We start from the raw sequence: 15,254 nt of genomic DNA, 5'->3' as shown, positions 1-15,254 counted from the left end.
CCCAGCTCTGCTAAGGTCAGATTGCCTCCTGCCTCTCAAGTGGGTCCCTGACCCCCGTGCCTCCTAACTTGGAGAGACCTCCCAGCAGGGGTTGACAGACACCTCATACAGGAGAGCTCCAGCTGGCATCAGGCTGGTGCCCCTCTGGGACGAAGCTTCCAGAGGAAGGAGCAGGCAGCAATCTTTGTGGTTTTGCAGCTGCCATTGGTGATATCCAGGTGAACAGGGTCTGGAGTGGACCTCCAGCAAACTGCAGCAGACCTGCAGAAGAGGGGCCTGACCATTAGAAGAAAAACTAACAAAAGAAAGCAGCAACAACAACATTAACAAAAAAGATTCACACATAAAAACCCCATCCAAAGGTCATCAGCCTCCAAGATCAAAGGTAGATAAATCCATGATGAGGAAAAACCAGTGCAAAAAGGCTGAAAATTCCAAAAGCCAGAATGCCTCTTCTCCTTCAAATGATCGCAACTTCTCTCCAGCAAGGGCGCAAAACTGGACAGAGAATGAGATTGATGAATTGACTGAAGTAGACTTCAGAAGGTGGGTAATAATGAACTCCTCTGAGCTAAAGGAGCATGTTCTAACCCAATGCAAAGGAGCTAAGAACCTTGATAAAATGTTACAGGAACTGCTAACTAGAATAACCAGATGACCTGATGGAGCCGAGAAAACTCAGCATGAGAGCTTCTTGAAGCATACACAAGTATCAATAGCTGAATCAATCAAGCGGAAGAAAGGATATCAGAGATTGAAGACCATCTTGCTGAAATAAGGCATGAAGACAAGATTAGAGAAAAAGAGAATGAACAGGAACAAGCAAAGCCTCCAAGAAATATGGGACTGTGTGAAAAGACCAAACCTACGATTGACTGGTGTACCTAACAGTGATGGGGAGAATGGAACCAAGTTGGAAAACACACTTCAGGATATTACCTGGGAGAACACCCCCAACCTAGCAAAGCAGGCCAACATTCAAATTCAGGAAATACAGAGAACACTACTAACATAATCCATGAGAGGATCAACCCCAAGACACATACTCATCAGATTCTCCAAGGTTGAAATGAAGGCAAAAATGTTAAGGGCAGCCAGAGAGAAAGGTCAGGTCACCTACAAAGGGAAGCTCATCAGACTAACAGTGGATCTCTATGAAGAAACCCTACAAGCCAGAAGAGAGTGGGGGCCAATATTCAACATTCTTAAAGAGTTTTCAACCCAGAATTTCATATCCAGCCAAACTAAGCTTCATAAGCAAAGGAAAAATAAAATCCTTTACAGACAAGCAAATGCTGATGCATTTTGTCACCACCAGCCCTGCCTTGCAAGAGATCCTGAAGGAAGTACTAAATATGGAAAGGAAATACCAGTACCAGCCACTGCAAAAACACATAAAAATATAAAGACCAATGACACTGTGAAGAAACTGCATCAACTAATGTGCAAAATAACCAGCTAGCATCATGATGACAGGATCAAATTCACACATAGAAATATTAACCTTAAATGTAAATGGGCTAACTGCCCCAGTTAAAAGACACAGACTGCAAATTGAATAAAGAGTCGAGACTCATGGGTGTGCTGTATTCGGGAGACCTATCACACATGCAAAGACACACATAGGCTCAAAATAAAGGAATGGGGGAATATTTACCAAGCAAATGGGAAGCAAAAAGAGCAGGAGTTGCAATCCCAGTCTCTGATAAAAGAGGCTTTAAACCAACAAAGATCAAAAATGACAAAGAAGGGCATTACATAATGGTAAAGGGATCAATGAAACAAGAGAAGAGCTAACTATCCTAAATATACAGGCACCAAATACAGGAGCACACAGATTCATAAAACAAGTTCTTTGAAACCTACAAAGAGACTTAGGCTCTTACACAATAATAGTGGGAGACTTTAACACCCCACTGTCAATATTAGACACATCAATGAGATAGAAAATTAACAAGGATATTCAGGACTTGAACTCAGCTCTGGATCAAGTGGACCTAATAGACATCTCCAGAATTTTGCACCCTAAATCAGCAGCATATACATTCTCAGCACCATGTAGTACTTATTCTAAATTGACCACATACTTGGAAGTAACACTCCTCAACAAATGCAAAATAATGAAAATCATAACAAAAAGTTTCTCAGATCACAGTGCAATCACATTAGAACTCAGGATTAAGAAACTCACTCAAAACTGCACAACTCATGGAAATTGAACAACCTGCTCCTGAATTACACTTGGGTAAGTAATGGAATTAAGGAAGAAATAAATAAGTTCTTTGAAACCAATGAGAACAAAGAGACAATGTACCAGAATCTCTGGGACACAGTTAACACAGTGTTAAGAGGGAAATTTATAGAATTAATGCCCATGTCAGAAAACTGGAAAGATCTGAAATCGACACCCTAACATCACAATTAAAATAACTAGAGAAGCAAGAGCAAACAAATTCAAAAGCTAGCAGAAGACAAGAAATAACTAAGATCAGAGCAGAACTGGAGGAGATAGAGACACAAAAAACCCTTCAAAAAATCAATGAATCCAGGAACTGGTTTTTTTTAAATTAACAAAATAGACTGGTAGCTAGACTAATAAAGAAATAGAGAGAGAAGAATCATATAGACACAATAAAAATGATAAAAGGGATATCACCACTGATCCCACAGAAATACAAACTACCACCAGAGAATTCTATAAACACCTCTACGCAGATAAACTAGAAAATATAGAAGAAATGGATAAATTTCTGGACACATACACCCTCCCAAGACTAAACCAGGAAGAAGTTGAATCCGCGAATAGACCAATAACAAGTTCTGAAACTGAGGCAGTAATTAATAGCCTACCAACCAAAAAAAGCCCAGAACCAGATGGATTCACAGCCAAATTCTAGCAGAGGTACAAAGAGGAGCTGGTACCATTCCTTCTGAAACTATTCCAAACAATTGAAAAAGAGGGACTCCTCCCTAACTCATTTTATGAGGCCAGCATCATCCTGATACCAAAACTGGGGAGAGACACAACAAAAAAAGAAAACTTCAGGCCAATATCGCTGATGAAAATCGATGCAAAAATCCTCAATAAAATACTGGCAAACCAAATCCAGCAGCACATCGAAAAGCTTATCCACTACAATCAAGTTGGCTTCATCCCTGGGATGCAAGGCTGGTTCAACATATGCAAATCAATAAACATAATCCATCAGATAAACAGAACCAATGACAAAAACCACATGATTATCTCAGCAGATGCAGAAAAGGCCTTCGATAAAATTCAACATTCCTTCATTTTAAAAACTCTCAATATACTAGGCATTGATGGAGCATATCTCAAAATAATAAGAGCTATTTATGACAAACCCATAGCCAATATCATACTGAATAGGCCAAAGCTGGAAGCATTCCCTTTGAAAATTGGCGTAAGGATGCCTTCTCTCGCCACTCCTATTCAACATAGTACTGGAAGTTCTGGCCAGGGCAATCAGGCAAGAGAAAGAAATAAAGGGTATTCAAATAGGAAGAGGGGAAGTCAAATCGTTTCTGTTTGCAGATGGCATGATTCTGTATTTAGAAAACCCCATTGTCTCTGCCCCAAAACTGCTTAAGCTGATAAGCAATTCGGCAAAGTCTCAGGATACAAAATCAATGTGCAAAAATCACAAGCATTCCTATATACCAATAATAGACAAACAGAGAGCCAAATCATGAGTGAACTCCCATTCACAATTGCTACAAAGAGAATAAAATATCTAGGAATACAGCTTACAAGGGATGTGAAGGACCTCTTCAAGGAGAACTACAAACCACTGCTCAAGTAAATCAGAGGACACAAACAAATGGAAAAAATCCATGCTTGTGGATAGGAAGAATCAATATCATGAAAATGGCCATACTGCCCAAAGTAACTTATAGATTCAATGCTATTCCCATCAAGCTATTGACTTTCTTCACAGAATTAGAAAAAACTACTTTAAATTTCATATGGAACCCAAAAAGAGCCCGTATAGCCAAGACAATCCTAAGCAAAAAGAACAAAGCTGGAGGCATCACACTACCTGACTTCAAACTATACTACAAGGCTACAGTAACCAAAGTAGCATGGTATTGGTACCAAAACAGTCATATAGACTAATGAAACAGAATAGATACCTCAGAAATAACACCTCACACCTACAAGCATCTGATCTTCAACAAACCTGACTAAAACAAGCAATGGGGAAAGGATTCCTTATTTAATAAATGGTGCTGGGAAAACTGGCTAGCCATATGCAGAAAACTGAAACTGGACACCTTCCTTACACCCTATACAAAAATTAACTTGAGATGGGTTAAGGACTTAAATGTAAAACTAAAAATCATAAAAGCCTTGAAGAAAGCCTAGGCAATACCATTCAGGGCATAGACATCGGCAAAGACTTCATGACTAAAACACCAAAAGCAATTGCAACAAAAGCCAAAACTGACAAATGGGATCTAATTAAACTAAAGAGCTTCTGGACAGCAACAGAAACTAGCATCACAGTGAAGAGGCAACCTGCAGAATGGGAGAAAAAGTTTGCAATCTACCCATCTGACAAAGGTCTAATATCCAGAGTCTACAAGGAACTTAAACAAATTCACAAGAAAAAAAAAATTCAAAATGTGGGCAAAGGATATGAGCAGGCACTTCTCAAAAGAAGACATTTATGTGACCAAGAAAAATATGAAGAAAAGCTCATCATCACTGAGAAATGCAAATCAAAACCACAATGAGATACCATCTCAAGCCAGTCAGAATGGCGATTATTAAAAAGTGAGGAAACAAAAGATACTGTTGAGGCTGTAGAGAAATAGGAACACTTTTACACTGCTTGTGGGAGTGTAAACTAGTTCAACCATTGTGGAAGACAGTGTGGCGATTCCTCAAGGATCTAGAACCAGAAATACCATTTGGCCTGGCAATCCCATTACTGGGTGTATACCCAAAGGATTATAAATCATTCTACTATAAAGACACATGCACACGTATGTTGATTGCAGTACTATTTTCAATAGCGAAGACTTGGAACCAACCCAAATGCCCATCAATAATAGACTGGATAAAGAAAATGTGGCACATATACACCATGAAATACTAGGCAGACATAAAAAAGAATGAGATCATGTCCTTTGCAGGGACATGGATGAAGCTGGAAGCCACCATCCTCAGCAAACTAACACTGGAACAGAAAACCGAACACCACATGTTCTCACTCATAAGTGGGAGTTGAACAATGAGAACATATGGACACAGGGAGGGGAACATCACACACCGGGGCCTGGGGCCTGTCAGGGGGTGGGGAGCAAGGGGAGGGAGAGCATTAGGACAAATACCTAATGCATATAGGGCTTAAAACCTAGGTGACAGGCTGACAGGTGCAGAAAACCACCATGGCACATGTATACCTGGGTAAAAAACCTGCACATGTTGCACATGTCCCTCAGACCTTAAAGTAAAATAAAATAAAATAAAATAAAATAAAATAAAATAAACAAACAAAAAATTCCAGAAGACTGGGTTTAAATTGAACCAGAAGTCTGGGTTTAAATCCTGACGCTGACTCCTCGAAGCATCCCTTGGCTTCAGTTTCCACATCTGTAAAATGGGGTTAATAATAATACCTACTGAATAGAGTTGCGTGAAGAGCCATGTAAGTTATTTCGTGGAGAACATTTGGAGAAGAGGCTGGCACACACCAATGGTTCACCACCGATGGTAGCAACTGTCCTCAGGAGGGTGCCCCCAGGAAGCAGGTAGGCAAGGCTGGCGGCAGACAGATTGAGCCTGAGCAGGGCCTGGACAGGCGTCGCCTCTCAGGAAAAGGGTCAGGGAAAATGTGGTATAGCTCAGGGGAAGAGTGAAAGCTTGGCCTGGATACATCGAGCATCGACAGCAAAAGCCAGAGGCACCGAAGCCAGCCAGGCTGTGGAGGGGGAGCCTTGCCAAAAGTGATTAATTATAAACAGATTTATGCTTGCAAATGAGGTTCTCTGCTAGCAACTATTTAGGCGGGGATTTTTTACACAAAGCATCAGTGTGACCTCTCTATGTGCATTTCTAAAGTGATTAACGATTCTCCAAGGTCAAGTTGCAGTGGTATGTAGATTCTTAAAAATCGATCTATGCTCGTTAATGCCACCAATAACTGAAGCTGAGAAACTTAACATTGTTTGCCTTTCACAATTATTGCCCTCCAGTCTGGGCATAAAACGTAGGCCAGGACCTGCCAGCAGGCTGCTTCAGCCAGGTTCCTCTCCGACTGTTCGGGGCCCCTGCACCCACCTCTCCTCCACCCAGAGGGACCTTCTCAGGACACTGATCTAACCTGGTGCACCCAGCACACCCAACCTCACAGCCTTCCAGGGTCAGCTGTGCTGACGGAAGTCCCTGGGGTCACAGGAAAGGTCGCCTGGGAGAAGGGCCCGTGTGGGTCTAGCAGCGAGTCCCCGGGGTAACCTAGGCAAACCCCTTCCTCCTTCTCTGCCTGCTTTCCCAGGTGTAAGTAGGGGGCCCACGAGGGGATCATGCTGTGGTTCTCCACGGCCCTGTCCAGCCTCCCTCCTGGGTCCTTTCCCCTGGCTTGGGCAAGGGGTTGGGGTTGGTGGTGCTCACCGATCGTGTTCCTGTTCCTTAAGTTGCAAGGCCCTCAGTGGTGACCTGGGACCAGACGAGGCTGACTGCGGACGTTGTCCCAAACTTCATGCAGAGGGAAAAGCACCGCTGCCCTCTAGCGGCCTTTGGCCAGAATGACCTTGGGCCGAGGTCCTAAAGGGCTGCCTGTGGGGCTCAGTGAAACCCACATTTAACAGCGCTGCGTTCCCACTGCGTGTCAGGACCCAGTGTGCCCAGTGAGGGGCACATGCCTGCCCATGGGAGACTCACTCCTGGAGAGGGATAGGTGCATGGGTTGGGTGGGCGCCACACATAGCGCCTTTTAGCAAAGTGACCTTAACCTTTCTGCATCCCTACTTCGTTCATCGTTATAACTGGGCTAAAAATAAAATGACTTCCTTGCAGCAGCTGAGCACCATGACTATGTCCCAGATCCAGCGCCTGCTCGCTGTTCCCACTGCCCCCAGCCTGGACCAAGCCTCCAGCCTCTCTCCCTGTTCTCCCGGCTCCCGCCTTGCCCCGCACCTTTCCTTCTGCACAGGGCAGCCAGGGGACGCACGGAATCCCGCTGCAATCCGACCACACCATCCTCTGTCCACCACCCTCCAGTGCTTTCCAGCCCACCTGGAGGAAAAGCCGAGTCCCAGCTATGGCCTCTGGGATCCTACAGGATTTTGGGCCGTCACCTCTCAGGTCTCAGGACCTACCTCTCCCCAGCCCACCACAATGCAGCCACACAGCGCCCAGATGCCTGTCCTGGAACGTACAAGCCTTCACCGGGAGCTCCCTGCCCCCAGGTAGCAGCTCACCTGACGTCCTCAACTTCAGGTTTTCCCTCTGTGTATCCTCCTTGGAATTTCAATTTCAAATTGCAGCTCTCACCTGACAACTCCATCTCCACTTCATTCTTCTCCGCCACACCTGTTGCTATTACAGTCTACAGTTTACTTATTCATTTCACCTAATGGCTGCCTCCCCCAACCAGAATGTCAGCTCCATGGAGACAAGGACTTCTGTCTGTTTCATCCCTGACTGTGCCCTAGCATCTATTATAGTACATAACTCATTGCAGGTGCTCGATAAATATTTGTTAATTAAACAAACACGTGAGTGAACAAGTTTGGATTAGTATCAGCGAGTGAATCTTGGGGGGGGTGGTTGGCAAATGTTATCTCCTAGTATTGTTTCTCTGAGCTAACATCGAATATGAAATGACCAAGGGCGGGTGTCCTCACTGCTGTGGGGCACAGAAATCCCTTTCTCATAGTTTCCTAACCTCAGCAAGGCTCTTGGGGGGTGGGGGCGGGCAGGGGGACATAGAAACTGGGATTCGAAATAAATAGGAGTTTTCCCGGGTGAGGCGATGTCCAAGCCAGGAAGCAGCAAGTGTAGAAGTCACAGAAAGGTGCATAGAAAGGGAGCAGGGTCACCAGGGTGGCTGGGACCAAGGGTGTGGGAGTCCAGGGACCCAGGAGAGAAAAGGAGGAGGAAGACAGATGGTCACTTGGCCCACGACTTTGCATCAAAAGCAAGCTCTGCATTGAAAAGCTTGGGTGGGCTGGGCGCGGTGGCTCACACCTGTAATCCCAGCACTTTGGGAGGCTGAGGCGGGTGGATCACGAGGTCAGGAGATGGAGACCATCCTGGCTAACACGATGAAACCCCATCTCTACTAAAAATACAAAAAATTAGCTGGGCGTGGTGGGACGTGCCTGTAGTCCCAGCTACTCGGGAGGCTGAGGCAGGACAATCGCTTGAACTCAGGAGGTGGAGGTTGCAGTGAGCCGAGATCACACCACTGCACTCCAGCCTCGCAAGGGAGTGAGACTCTGTCTCAAAAAAAAAAAAAAAAAAAAGCTTGGCAGGGCTTAATGTACAGACCACGTGGCGGTAGGTTGGGGTTGGGCTGGAAGGGTTTGAAGCCAGGGAGGTGAGTGAGCATTCTTGTGTTCTAGAAAGGTTGCTCTGGTTGCTGTGTGGAGGCTGGAGGATCCAGGGAGCCCCCCGGGAGGCTGCTACACTAGTCCAGGTGAGAGCCCATGGGCTGTGGGAGGCAGCAGCAGGGGGGCTGAAGAGGAGGTGGCAGGTGGGGGATGGGAAGCCTATGGACCAGAACAATCAGTAGAAGCGCAGGGGAGTGACAGGCATGATTCCTGGATCTTATATGGCCATGACCTGGATGACTGGAATGGAATCTACCTCCTGTGTCCCTAAATCACTTTTTTCTTCTGGCATTTCCCCATGGTTTTTTGGATTGTTAGCCACAAATATGATTCAAGACCTAGAAAACCTGTTTTATTCCCACTTAAAAATAATTAACAGGGCCTTGCTAATATTGTTGTAAATGCTTTGGATGGTACTGGACCACATCAATAGGAGTAGAGTGGCCAGAATATGGGAGGTGATGCCCCCTGGATACAGCTCAGGGCACCTGTCCCAGCGTGCAGTCCAACCCAGAGTGAACACTGATGTGTGTGCCAAGAGGAGGGACCCCCAAACACACACCCACATAGCCACTAGGAGAGTCAGATGAAGAATCTCGGGGTGCTCACCCTAAAACTAGGAAGACTTGGAGCAGATAAAATACCCAAGAGCTGGCCGGGCACGATGGCTTAAGCCTGTAATCCCAGCACTTTGGGAGGCCGAGGCGGGTGGATCACGAGGTCAGGAGATCGAGCAACCTGGCTAACACGGTGAAACCCCTTCTCTACTAAATATACAAAAAATTACGGATCACGAGGTCAGGAGATCGAGACCATCCTGGCTAACACGGTGAAACCCCGTCTCTACTAAAAATACAAAAAATTAGCCGGGCGTGGTAGCGGGCGCCTGTAGTCCCAGCTACTCGGGAGGCTGAGGCAGGAGAATGGCATGAACCCAGGAGGCGGAGCTTGCAGCGAGCCGAGATCGCACCACTGCACTCCAGCCTGGGCGACAGAGTGAGATTCCATCTCAAAAAAAAAAAAAAAAAAAAAAAACCCAGGAGCTCTGTGGCTGTGTGCCTTGCTTCCATCTGGGGCTGGAGGTGATTATTAGCTTTGTTCCAGTTGGTGCCAAAAAGTAGAATTAAGAGCACGCATGGAGGCCAGGCACAGTGGCACACACTCATAACCCTAGCACTTTGGGAGGCTGAGGCAGGAGGATCGCTCGCGTCCAGGAGTTCAAGACCAGCTTGGGCAGCATGGCAAAACTCTGTCTCTACTAAAAATACAAAAATTAGTCAGGTGTGGTAACACATGCCTGTAATCTCAGCTGAGGTGGGAGGATCGCTTGAGTCTGCAGGACGAGGCTGCAGTGAGTGGTGATGGCGCCACCGCACTCCAGGCTGGGCGACAGAGCGAGGCTGGAGTCTGTCTCAAAACAAACAAACAAACAAACAAACAAAAAAACAGCACACACGGAAGCCAGAGCTGTCCAGGGGTGTCCAGGAATGAAATTGGCTGGCCTGGGCATAGGGGTAAGCCCCTCATCCCAGGAGCCACCAAGGAGAGACAATGTTACCTCTTGGGAAGAAAGTAGAGGGCATATCTGCATTTGAGGTTGGACAAGGTGACCTTTAGTCATCCTCCCAAAACTGCAGATTCACAAATCTGTGAATGAAATGTCCCGAGAAGGGAGCCGTGAGAAGGCCCCGAGAAGCAGCCACCCGCCCCTGCCCGGATTCCCACTCCCGTCAGGAGACACCTAAACCGAGAGAGCCAGCAGGCTTGAGGAGCCCGTGTCCACTGCCCCACTCCACAGACGGGAGCACAGAGAGTGGAGGCAGGATGGACTCACACAGCCTCACATATCTCACTCCTGCTCACTCCTGCCCAGTGGGCCGAAATCAAGACCCCTAATGCCTCCGCTCACTCTGTTTCCTTATGTTTCACTTGTGATTTTTTAAAAGGTCAGTTTATTTCCTATGATCTGCAAGAAGGCAACTGGTATGTGAGAGGGTGAGTGTGGGTGGCTGTTTCCAGTTAAACAAGAGAAAGTTTTTCTAACTGTGTCAAAACTGTGGAGGAGAGACTGGCTAGGCTTCATTAGGATCAGCCCACGGCGCCCAGGCGCGGCTTAGTCACTGTGGCTTCCTCACTCCTCAGCACTTAACCAATATCTTTGGTCCCCCACCCCCAACCCTGATAAATCTTTAGGCTCTGCCTGGGGCTTGGTGGCAGGCGTCCGAGGTTCTCCAGCCCTTGACAAAGGTCAGTCTGTAGGCCCATCACAGCCAGAGAGCATGGAGGCTGTGCTCGGGCCCTGCTGACTCATGTGGCTGACAGCCAGCGATCCAAGGCTCCACGGGCACTGCTTTGCATCACAGGGTGTCAAGCCAGTGGCAGGGACCCACCCAGGCCAGCCAGTCTCCACTCCCAAATCCAACCCAACCCCGCCCTGCTGCAGGGCTCTCAGCCTTGGGCACTGGGGGCGTCTGGGGCCACCTAGTCCTTTGTCGGTGGTGGGGCTTTGCACTGTGGGGTGTTTAGCCACCGACCCGGCCTCCACCCACAGGATGTCAGCAGCATCACCAGATGATGGCCCACTCATGACAGCCAAAAACGCCCCAGACATGGCCAAATCAGGGCCCAAATCAGCCCTGTGTTGAGAAGCTCTGAGCTACAGCCAACGACATCTTCCCTCTCTGTCTTGTTTCCAAAATATTCTTGTGAGGTTTTACAGGAAAAAAGAAAAAAAAATGCCTAAGTTTTTATGTCGGGATGTGGACATGAATGGGAGGCCACAAGCCCTGGCTTGACCCCATGGAGGTCAAGGGTGTTTTACACAGGGCCATTACACGTGGACATCACCTTGCTGGCACCTAGAGGCATCGACTGTGCCATCCTTAACCCAATCCAGCCCTCTCCTATCATGGAGGAAGAAAGTGCAGCCCAGAGAGGTGAAGCAACCAGCTGGAAGTCACACAGCAGGCTTAGTCATCTAACCCCCTATCCAGTGCTCTTTCACCACCCTATGCCAAGCCTGGATCCAGCCAGCACTCACCAGGAGGCTAAAACTTTGCGGAGGCAAAACATCCCCTTCCAACAGGAACTCAAGACAAGGGCAGAACCTCGTTTTCACTTACAATGCTGTGAAAATGTGCAAAGCAAAATGTGGTAAAAACGTGGGTTGGGGCCAAAGCGGTGGAATGAGAAAATACTGCTTGCCATGTGAGCCAGCTAATAAAAGGAAGAGCCCAGAATTGTTTGTTGCGATTATAAGGGTCATTTTTTTCCCCCTATAAAAAAGAGTAATTTTCATTTACAGGGACCCCGGGCAATTTTCCATCTAATTTGATGTTTTATAATGTCTGCAGAGCCACACAACCTCAGTAGGCTGTGGGGGCTGTAGATGTTTTATTTTCAGATGTTCAAGGTTATTGGTTCATCAAGAGCAAAGGGAAAATGTGACCCGGTTTTCATGAGTCCTGGTAAGAAAGGGGGCAGGGGATGGTCTGGGTGGGTGGAAATGAATTTGCTGTGAAGCCCCCAACCGTCAGTTGAGTGCCACGCCCACTCCATTAGCACCCAGAACACCAGGCTGGTAAGGCTGGGGCAGAGTCATTGCCCCAGGTGAGGAAGCTGAAGACCCCACCCTGCCTCCAGTCCAGAGCACTGCGCCACCCGGCTGACCTGCCTGCACATACATGGCCCACCCGGTTCTCCTGTTAGGAGTTTTATGTATGTTTCTCGTTTAATCATCACAGAGGCCCATGGAGTGTGGGGACTGTTATTATCTCTGGTTTACAGATGAGGAAACTGGGCTTAGAGAAGTTAGCTACTGGCTTGAGGCTGCCCGAACGGGAGCTAAGAGTTCTAAATCTAACTACTCTTTCTACACTGTGGCATAATCCTCTCACCAGCACCATCATACTAGATCCTTCCTGCTCACCCAGGCCCCACCTCTTTTGGCTTCACAAGATGGGTGCATGGTAGGGGGTGTGGGATACAGAGGGTGAAGGAGACGCAGTCTTTACCCTTAGTGCTTACAGGATCGTTGGAGACTTGAGACAGCCATCCAAAACCAATCCCAATGCACAGTGCATCATGCAGGGCCTCAGTTTCCTTTTCTGTAAAATGGGCATGACACCACTGATTTGACGGCAAGGTTAGGAGGCTTCGATGAGATAACACCATTGGAAAAAAACTTGGTCTTGATAACAAGGATTGCTCCTGTCTTGCTGAGACAGCAAAAGAAAGAAGGAATTATGGGAGTAAGGACTAGAGACGGAAGGTGAGAAAAGACGGAGCGAGGAGGAATCAGGAATGGAAGCAGAGAAGCACAAGGACAGCTGAGAGAAGAGCACAAAGTAGGGTGACCATGGCTGGGCTTTTCCTGCGCACTCAGTGTGTACCAGGCCTCGGGCTGGGTGCTTTACGTGCATAAAGCCATTCAATTTCCAACAGGGAGAGTGGAGGCGATTATTTCTACTTGACAGAGGAACCCTCTACTGCGTGACATGGGCGTGGACCACAACCCAAAGGTTGTTGTGACAGAGCTCTCAACCCAACCTGGGGACCTGGAGGGATCACCGTGGGACACAAAGGCAAACAATCAAATTCCCGGCTCCTGGAACAGGCCCGTTCCTTCTTAAGATCTCTGTTCTTCCAGGACCATCTCTGTGCCCAGTAACACAGACTTGGTAGAAAGCAGGGAGGGACCGTAGTAAATGCAAATGTTTTTGTTTTACACAATACCTGTTCTTATAGAAATAGAGAAGACCACAGATGAGCTGGGAGAAAAGGAAAAGCTCCTGAATCCCAGTCCTTAGACACCGATGCGTACATTTCCAATATTTATACCAAATGGGATCATAATGCATCTTGTATTTTGCAAGTTCTTTTTGAACTTTATTATAATGGACAGCTTTCCACATCATTAATATTCCTGTACAGCACTGAAATGACAAGCACTGTTCAGCCATTGCAGAATGTTGTCTAACAATTTCCCAATTCAGCAGGCCTCCCTCACCCACTTTTGCCTTCCTTGTGTCAGTTATCCACGACCAACTGAGCTCTGGAAATAGATGAGTACAGTACAATAAGATATTTTGAAAGAGAGAGAGACCATATTCACATAACTTTTATTATAATAGATTGTTATAGTTGTTATTACAGTAGATTGTTATAATAACAGTAGATTGTTATAATTGTTTTTATATTACAGTAGATTGTTATGATTGTTCTATTTTATTATTAATGTTGTCAATCTCTTATCGTGCCTGCCTAATTTATAAATTAAACCTTATCATAGGTATGAGCGTATAGGAAAAGACATAGCGCATTTAGGGTTTGATTCTATCTGAGGTTTCAGGCATCCACTGCAGGTCTTGGAACATATCCCCTGCAGATAAGGGGATAAGTTGATAATTGTGATAATTTAGAAAGTGGCTTTGGATACCCTCATAACTAAGGTTCACATCGTCATTTGCAGGAAAAAGACAACATCACACAGCCCTCAGTACCAGATAGGAGAGACAGAAGGGGTTTGTGGGAAGAGAAGGGAAGAGTGGCGAGCAGAGGGGCTGGTGGAATTTGCTTCCAGGTGGTAGAAGATGCGGAAATTCCCTGCTTGTTAAAACAAGAGAGGACATGGAGGGCTCTGATCTCAAGGGCACGGGTGGAGCCCAGCTAGCCCGGAGCTTGTTGGCTGTAGGTTCCCTCTATCATGCGGGGCCAGGGAGGCCCCTGGATGCTTCTGCTTCCCCCAGTCCAGCGCCAAGTCCACTGAGCCTTGCCAGCTTCTCTGTGTAGGCCCGACCCCAGCTGGGCTGCAGGGCCTTGAGGACAAGGACCACATTGGAATCATTTCTCTATTGCCCAAGTGCCTTGCGTAGGGCTGGGCACAGAGTCACTGACAGTGAATGAGCACGTGAGACAATGAATGAGTGAGTGATTCTTGCAGAATTTAGAGAGGGCTCAGTCAGGTGCACAAGCAGAAGTAACGGGAGGCTATTTTCCAACCCTGTCGTTAGAGAGTCAGAGGAATTGATGAGACATTGACTTGATTCCTTCTCAGCTGCTGGTTTATTCTGCATGTCCAGCAAATTACTGAACCTCTCTGCCATCCAGTTTCCTTGTGGGTAAACTGAGGACGATAGGAGGTGGTGCTGGGGCTGATGAAGATAAGACGGGTGGCATTTTACTGTATGTGATTATACCCAAAATGAAAAAGGGAGGGTGAAAGCTCTGAGCCAGGCACCTGACATCAACAGGATATTGATTGTTAGAAAATCTGTGCATTCTTAAGGGGACCCGGGATTTATTTTAATCAAATATAAGACTCAAGGAAGTGACTATCATGAATGAAAAAGTGTTTCTCTCACGGATCCCTGGAAATGAGAGGCACAGCACTCCGTGCAAGTCACCAGGGTCAGTCAGGAGGCAGAGGGGGCAGAAACACATGGGCAAGAGCCTTTGCTGTGGTTTCCATGGGAAGGAATGGGCAAGGCAGCGTAGCTACCCTGGGTTGTCTAGGGGCATAGAGGGGAACAGTGGTTCTGACTGAGAGCTCAATAGAGGAGGTGGTTGGGGTGTGGGATCTGGAGTGGTTGGTTTACATCTGAAAGTCACACTCACAGGAGTGGATTCCAATCTATAGAAATTGGCTAGCCCTGGGAAGGGGCAGTCTCTCTAAGGTC

General features: G+C 46.9%; 1 long non-coding RNA gene across 1 annotated transcript in view; it reads right to left on the bottom strand.

The window, feature by feature from the left end:
• The window catches only part of LOC104005966 (uncharacterized), a 111,791-nt gene that overhangs the window by 30,589 nt on the left and 65,948 nt on the right, over positions 1–15,254 (bottom strand). The window lies entirely within an intron of this gene.

This window comes from Pan troglodytes, chromosome 3, assembly GCF_028858775.2.
Source record: "Pan troglodytes isolate AG18354 chromosome 3, NHGRI_mPanTro3-v2.0_pri, whole genome shotgun sequence".
Classification (NCBI taxonomy): Eukaryota; Metazoa; Chordata; class Mammalia; order Primates; family Hominidae; genus Pan; species Pan troglodytes.
Note: the sequence above shows the minus strand (reverse complement) of the source record. Positions and strands in the feature narration are given on the sequence as shown.